The 8,479-nt window shown below is 31.7% G+C and overlaps 1 protein-coding gene across 1 annotated transcript in view; it reads left to right on the top strand.

The window, feature by feature from the left end:
* Positions 1–6,250: 6,250 nt before the first annotated feature.
* Positions 6,251–8,479, top strand: part of LOC149200140 (uncharacterized) — a 111,214-nt gene continuing 108,985 nt past the window's right edge. Inside the window, exon 1 of the mRNA XM_089402611.1 lies at positions 6,251–6,368. The gene's annotated coding sequence lies outside the window, so the exon portion shown is untranslated. The remainder of the gene's footprint in view (positions 6,369–8,479) is intronic.

Below are 8,479 nucleotides of genomic sequence, written 5' to 3'. Positions count from 1 at the left end.
ATGTATGTAAACTCCTCGTTAATTATTAATGAAGGATGTTGTATTTTTTTCTATTGAAAAAAAGGAGCATTGTCCATCCTTGAAATGATGGTAACAATTGATATCCTTTACAATAATCTCTCGTGCAACAATATTATAGATGAACTTAATGGTAGAGTGGCAATCAACACAAACATGAGGATTCTTGATATAACGTGAATAATTGTTCTAGATAGTGTGTTAATAAGTGAAAATGCAATTTCCATCTTCTCAATGTGGTGAAAAATAACTTGTTCCTTTAATATGTGCAAATGCAATTGCTAGCTTCTCATCGTGCTACAAAAAAAAAACTTGTTCCTTTAATAAGTGCAAATGCAATTGCTAGTTTGTCACTATGAAAAAGAACTTGTTCTTTTTTATTATCCTCCATGTCAATTAGGGTGAATCTTGTGTCAAGAACATACCCTGCAGCCTTCATACCCTATAAGATGTCTCCTGCAAGAAAAGTATGCACATGTTTGTTAACCTCAACCCAACTATATCCAGGTGGATTTTTCACCCTCCGATCTTTCATCATTTTCCTTACCTTTCCAACATCATCCCACCTATCAACAGCAACATAGATGTTTGACAACAACACATAATGTGCAACATTATTAGAATCCAACTCAAAAAGGTGTTCTGCCACCTTCTGGGCAAGCTCTACATTGTTATGTGTTCTACAGGCACCAAGTAAACACGCCCACATAGTAGTACTAGATTCTATTGTGATTTTGTCCATAAACTCTTGTGCCTCCTTCAAGAGGCCAACACGACCAAGTACATCAACCATGCAACCATAATGCTTTATTTCAGGTGTGATGAGATATTGTTCATTCATGCAATCAAAGTAATGTTAGGCCTCTTCCACCAAGCCTCCATGGCAGCATTGAACACTGGAAAATGTTCGTTTGAGTTGATTTCATTCATAGACAATGTCATTCTCATAAACCTCACTTAACACGCAACATATTAATATATTATGCAGATCACACACATCTATAATACCTAGCATGATCTTATTATAATCCTCTATATAAATTGTATTCCTGCATTCAGTGGATGCTTATGGAACATCCAATTGACTTCGAAAGGGACGCATCACGTCAAGGAGTTCATGCATTCATCGATGAGAAGTAAGGCCTCGGCCTCATCCATGTTTTACAGAGAGTTGCCTATTCCTAGTATGGCAACTAAAGTTGTTATAGGAAAGAAGGGAAGTTGTTATAGGAGTTGTTCCATCGAACTGTCTTTTGGAAGAGTTGAAATTTGTGGAGTATCAGAATTAAGAAGTTGTACAGGGCATCGTGAAGGCTATTGAACGCACTTTTTTTTTTTAACCACATGGTGAATCGATAACTGCCAATCCTAATCTATGGGAGACCCAGGATCAATCCTCGTAGCTGCCTCTAACACCAGGGGTACATCCAACCACCTGCAAGTCGGGTATACTAAGATCCTATGAACGCATTTTATGCCGTGTGTTTTCCAAAAAGAAAGTACATCTTGATATCTTCGTCCCTATTTTTGTAAGCCCCTTGTAGAGCCACACTTTGTTGTGAACAAAATCTTCTTTGAAAAGTTTTCGGGAGAAGTTCATTGGTTAATCCATTGTGAGGCGAGTAAGGAAGGTTTGTTGTATGTGGTCCACGTCTCATCAGAATTACTGTGATTATCACCATAGCACGTACATTACCACGTGGTAAAAAGATTGGTCAGAGGATGACAAAAATCGAAAAATGTGATTGGGTGCATCTGCCTAGCCAAAACCCGCAGAAGAACACCTTTGGTTTAATTATAAAAACTTACACTATCTTATCCATAATATACTTTTTAATTCAAAATTATTTATTAATTAATTTTATTAAATTAAATTAAACATAATATATATGAAAATTAAAATGGGAATTTTTAAAATGTGATATGTGTTGTACACACTTTTGTTGACTTAACCCAACTTACAAGTTCAACTACCCAAAACGTGGTCAGATTTTGGTTCGTTTGTGATGATTCTTAATAAGATAAGAGCGGAAAAAGTCCAAAAATATAGCTTTTATTAAATCTACATTACATAATAAAAATAGTTATATATATATTAAAATTTTTATTGTTATTTACCATGTTTGTATTATTTTTGGAGAGATAAATTATGTGTCAAAATTTGAAATGTTTATTGTGAGTGGACATGAAAGTGTTAGAGTTTGAGTTTATAGAGAAATTTTAATAAATGTTGTATGTATTTTAATTAATATTTCAATTTTTTTTGGTAATTTTTTCTCTAAGATCTTCTGAATATGTTTTATTTTTCGTCTTTACTACTGTCATAAATCTATTCTATACAAATTTAGACCCTCCAACTATCTAATGGCTTTAGTTTTTCTTTCTCTCTTCGTTATGTTTCCACATAAAATGTTCTTTTTTCTATCAGCTCTATAACTCGTCATCTTCCACTACATGAAATTGAAGAAATTCAACAATAATGTGTTAGATTTTTTTGTTGTTCTAAATCCCCTAAATTAAATCTTTACCAAGAAGAATTTCGACCCATTCGTTATATAAGTGACAACCCCAATATAATTATATTAAAATCTAATAAAGGAAATGCTACAATTGTCATAAATACTTCTCACTATGAATCCTAAGTAATTGACCTTCTCTCAGACTCTTCATATGAGCCCCTCCCCAAAAACCTTATTAATTCCATTACCACCTTCATTGATGATACATTCATTGTTTGGGATTTGACTACCCTTCACTAACCTCTTTCTTCAACCATCTAAATAACATCTACCCCACCCTCCACATCAAATATACTATGGAAATCAAGAAAGGTAACTTCATTCCCTTTCTTTACGTCCTTATTATGTGTCAACCTAATAGTACCCAAACCCATCAACTCTATAGTAAAAGAGCCCCATCGATAGATACCTTCATGCCCAATCACACCATCACCCCCACCCAAAAATCTATAGATCTTAAAGCTTTGATCATTTGCGTCATTTGTATCTTTGCCCCTTAGTTCATTGAAAAAAAGAGTCCATATTACAAAATCCTTTAAGGCAAATAGGTAGTCCTCATCCCAAATTCATAAAGATCTTCAATCCAACTGCAAATTATAAATCTACTAAGTCTATCCCTCATCCCTCCCATCTCTCTTCCCTACGTATTAGGAACTACAGACCAAACCTTCAAGATCTTAGCTAAAGGGAATATCAAAACCATATTTAAACTCTACAAAAAATGTAAATATATTTTCAAAATTGCTAAATACAAAGTTGACCCATGCTTGGCCCTAGTGTTTACCAAATTCGGTGCTCCTGTGGCAAATCCTACTTTGGAACATTTGGAATATGTTTCAAATCCCACCCCAAAGAACATATTGCTAACATTTGTCATAACCATATCTCCAAATAAACTATCACAAAACAATTTCATAACTCCAAACACCTTATCTGTTTTGATGAAACCAAAGTTCTCGTTTCAGAACCTTATTACTCTACCTATACCATTTGAGAAGCCCTTGAAATTGACAAACATCATAGTAATTTCAATAGTGAAGATGGTTATAAACCTAGCCACTCCTAGAAACCTATTATTCATCAATTTAATCAATAAAATAACCCCTCTCATTATGTCCTTTGATAAATTTGCTTCTAAATTTTCTCATTACTTGCATTATCTCCTTTCCTTTGTTTCATTTCTTTTTTCCCTTATTACTTGGTTTATCCATCAATCTCCTTTCCTTTCCTTTACTCTTCCCCCCTCTCCCTCTTTGGCTTGTCGTTTTTTTCTCTCTCTCTAACTTATATTACATTCCTATGCTTTGTGGTTTATAAGTCATCATTATTACATGACTTTCCATCTAAGTATGAAAGAGATGTTGTAATGTCTTGTCCTATCTTGTGTCAAATTACATAAAAAATTAAATACTAATTATAATTATTAATAAAGCATTTGGACTCAGTCAAATTACATAAAAAATAAATACTAATTATAATTATTAATAAAGCATTTGGACTCAATCAAATTACATAAAAATAAAAATAAAAATAAATAAATAAATAAATATTTTAATATTTATACTTATAATTAATTATAATCAATAATTAAACTTCACTCCAAATCTATTAAGCACCAGGAAGGATCAAATCTCTTGAGGTGCAAAATTATTTTAGAGTGAAAAGAGATTTGATCCCTCTTGGCCCTTCGTAGATCAAGAGCTAAGATAGATCTTACTCAATTCTCTTTTCTCAAGTTTCTATTATTAACACAACCATATAAATTGAATGGTTGGTAAATGTTGATAGGGATCAATCCATAATAAGCATAAACTCACTTATGTGATACTTCTCACATTGCTAAAATTAAAAAAATCATAAAACTTAAATAAATTCAAACTTTATTATTATTATTATTGATAAAGATAATTAATATATAAGTTCAACATATATACGTTTAAAAAAATATGTAACAAAATTCTTAACTGATCCAAATTTATGAAGGAATGAAATGAAATACAAATTTTAAATAGAAACACAGAGAATGAAATGAAATACAAATTTTAAATAGAAACACAAAGATATGGTGAATTAATAAATATCAAATGTTGAAAATGTTTAAATTCAGAATGACAACAAACTACCTCGGGTGATGGCAATTTATCTCTGAGAAGAGATGTGATGACTATATGTCTTCTAAACTGTGTTAAAATGACGCTTAAAAGACTTTTTATCATGAAGAAACAATGAGAAACCTTAAACATCAAAAAACCTAACCCAGGAAATGAAGCGACAAAAGCGATGATCCTAGATGGGATTAGTTGGAATGTCAATTATGACAAAAGCGATGATCCTAGATGGGATTAGTTGGAACGTCAATTATGAAAATGAAGCGACAAAAGCTATGATCCCAGATGTGATTAGTTGGAATGTCAATTATGAAATTTAATAGGCGTAGTCTAACTATAAACGAAATGACCTTTTTTCAAAGCATTTTTCTAGTTAATTTTAATCAAAATCTCGTAGATATTTTTAACAATTGAGTTTAAGTTGTTTAATCTGTAGAATTCAAATGCTCCTAGGGTTTTTCAAAGTGTTGAATCTATTTATGCATTCAAAAATGTATTTTAAACAACAAAAAATTATAATCTTACTTGAGATTGTATCATTAGATTTGGGTGAAAAACCCATTTCGTGTATAATTTAATATTCATGATTCTCGCCAATTATCCATAAACATGATTTTTTTTTAATAATTTATAAACCAATTTTTTAACTTAAAAATTATTTAAATTTGACATTCAAACCAAATTTATATATTTATTTATTTTTACAACCTAGGTGATATTTTAGATTTGTATATAAGGTTAAACATAAGTTGTTTAAGGGAATTACCTAATTCCTTTAGGTAACTTAAGCTTTAACATTCATGATTCTGGCCAATTATTCATAAACATGATTATTTAAATCATTTATAAACCATTTTTTTAATTAAAAATTATTTAAATTGGACATTCAAAACAAAATTGTATATATTTATTTATTTTTACAATCAAGGTGATGTTTTGAATTCATATACAGGGTTAAGCATAAGTTGTATGAGGGAATTACCTAATTCCTTTGCTTAGCTTAAGTTTTAACAGTGATTCATGTGATACTCTTTTTTCTTTGGGTATAGATTGAGATGAAAATAGTGTAATTACATCTAATTAATTGAGAATAATAATATAAATTAAAATTTTGATATTGCTTTATATGAAGGATTTTTTATTTCAATAGTGAGAAAAATTGTGGGAAAACTCATTTGTCTATGTAGTTGTTATGGGTGCTACTTAAGGAAAATTTTAATTGTTCAAGAAATAGTTCTCCTTGTTATTTAAAAGGAACTAGATTATTTGGAATATTTAGTTGGTGGTCTAGCGATAAACTTTCACCACACTCTAAACTTTAAAGTCTTAAACCGTTCACACCCATTCCAAATTCCTTTGAGTCTTAGACCATTAACATCTTTACATCCTAAAAAGACAAACTTGTCACCCAAAAACAATTTTTAAAATTTTAAAATTATATATATATATATATATATTAATTAAAAAAACAAATACACCCAAATAAATTAAAAGGCTAGAAACAATGCCACCCTACTCCGGGAGTAGTGAATTTTAAACGTGCCTCATATACATATATATAAAGAGATTAAGGAGCATCCATTCATTCATCGGACTTGTTTAATTGTCTTGTATTTTCACCGTTACCAGCGCTTGGATTTCGCTTCAGTTTTCGCCATACGCAGCAGCGGAGGCAACGCTATTACTATTTAGTCGGCCAGACAAATCAGCAAATATCAGGCAGGTCAGTTTTTTTTGGTTGAACTCCCTGTTCTTCTGATTTTGTCAAATCTGTTGGATGTATACATTACTGTTAAGAATCCTTCCTTCCTTTCATCAATTTTTTTTTCGAGTTATATCGCTTTCTTGCTGTGGTGGGTTGTTAGTATACTGAATAATAAAATCGCGTATATGAGTATTAATTGCAGTATGTTTTATAACATGTAATATATTTTCGGGTGGTTTGAAAATCCGGCATTTTGGACCTGTTTGATGCTATACTATGTGCTCTATAATTTCGTGGTTTATAACAGAAAAAGAATTTGTTCAAATGATCAGATCCCAATAGTCTGGTTCGAATCTTGATGTAGACTGTAAGAGGCCGAAAGTGGCCACAGGAGCTGTGTCCATTGAATCCGCAGTCACATCGAAAAAAATATTCTGTGTTTTCATAAATTCCTTTGATCTGAGTCTTGATTGAGCTGGTCAAAATTCCTCAATCTCTACTGCTGAGCTAAGAACCAGAGTGTTCATAGGATTTTGTGTACTTACAGAATTGTGAAACCTACTATATGATTTATGAGCATTTATGTTTTTTTGGGTTGAATAGAAGAACTGGTAATTAGATTGGTTTCGAATTTATGATACGGATTTAGTTATATAATTCTCATTATAATTTCTAGGTGTTAAAGGGACATTTTTTCTTGTGTTTGTATAGGTAAGTGAGGGGATTAGGACCTCGAATTTAATGGTAAATAATATTACCACTATAATCTCTAGTCATCAAGTTTTTTTAGAAAGAAACGCTGAATTGTATTATAATGAGTGTGTATAATAGAGCATTCATACAAAATATGAGGAATATAATCCATAGGATGAGTCTGAACAGAGCATATACCCTGGACACATTAGCAGACCTTCCCATCACCAGCTGGGACCAAAAAAACGGATATAGTTGTGACATAAAACAGATACAAACATATGCCATGACAGATCTTGACGACATAAACAGATATAAACATATGCCAGGACAGATCTAAAAAGATAGGACAAAAGAAAGGCAAAAAAAAACCAAAAAAAGAGAGTCAGAATCCCAGCATCAAATTACACCAATATAAACACAGTTAAACAAAAATCTGGATCTAAAATCTCATATAAATAACATTTCATTATCAGAAAACTCGCTGAAGGCTATGAGCATTTATGCTATATCTCCATGCCTGTTTCTATTATTCATTATGGTGATAAATTTGCAAGTGTTTTTGCTTATGGAGTGTCAATTAGATTTTAATTTTTGGAGATTTTAATTTAAAGTATGGGCCTTCACTGTCTAGATTTGAAACAAGAAATCCAAACAACAACTAGGGTAATCTGCAAATCATTCCTTTTAGTAGAGACTGCCATAGGAGACCGCTTATGGCCATCCATGGCGATCTTGTGGTGTTGTACGAATCTATTGGAGTGTATCATTTTGTCTGTGTTCAGTTCTACGCGAGTTAAAAGATCCCTGTACATGATATGCTGCTCCACATTTACATTGTCAAAATTTTATGCATGAAATTATGGTTTTGAAGTTGCATCAAAAGCGACATTAAGTGTGAAACTTCATTTCATTTGGGTGAGTTTTTCCCACCCAGATTTAGGGTCTTTTCAGTGAATACATTGCCAAAATTTTATGCATGAAATTATGGTTTTAAAGTTGCATCAAAGGCCTTTTCCACCCAGATTTAGGGTCTTTTCAGTGAGCCTCCCTGTGGTACAAAACTCTCAGCAATATTTGTGTTATACACTGATTATTTTTGGTTAGGTGAAGAGTCAACTCAACTACTTCAATCAGAGGGGGAAACAAAATGACTCTAAGAGAAAAAATATAGAGAGAAACAAGGATTTGGGGCAACCTAATATCTGGTCACATTTTTTAATTGATAAAAAGTTAATGTGTCTCTTTTTTGTAAGATTTATTTTTATTATTATTATTATTTACAACTAGTTTATAACAATTTTCATGTTGGTGTAAAAAGCACCCTATGGTGGGGTGCATAAATTTCATTGGATCGGGATCTAATAACGTCTATGCACTCTAGTGATATTTATGACTTTGTCACACAGAGCTTGCTCAGAAAATAAAGAAACTCT

Source organism: Pinus tabuliformis, chromosome 2_1 (assembly GCF_031772625.1).
Source record: "Pinus tabuliformis cultivar Carrire ecotype Pingquan chromosome 2_1, CPIR1, whole genome shotgun sequence".
In the NCBI taxonomy this organism is placed as follows: domain Eukaryota; kingdom Viridiplantae; phylum Streptophyta; class Pinopsida; order Pinales; family Pinaceae; genus Pinus; species Pinus tabuliformis.
The sequence above is the reverse complement of the archived record's forward strand: the minus strand, read 5'-3'. Positions and strand labels throughout refer to the sequence as shown.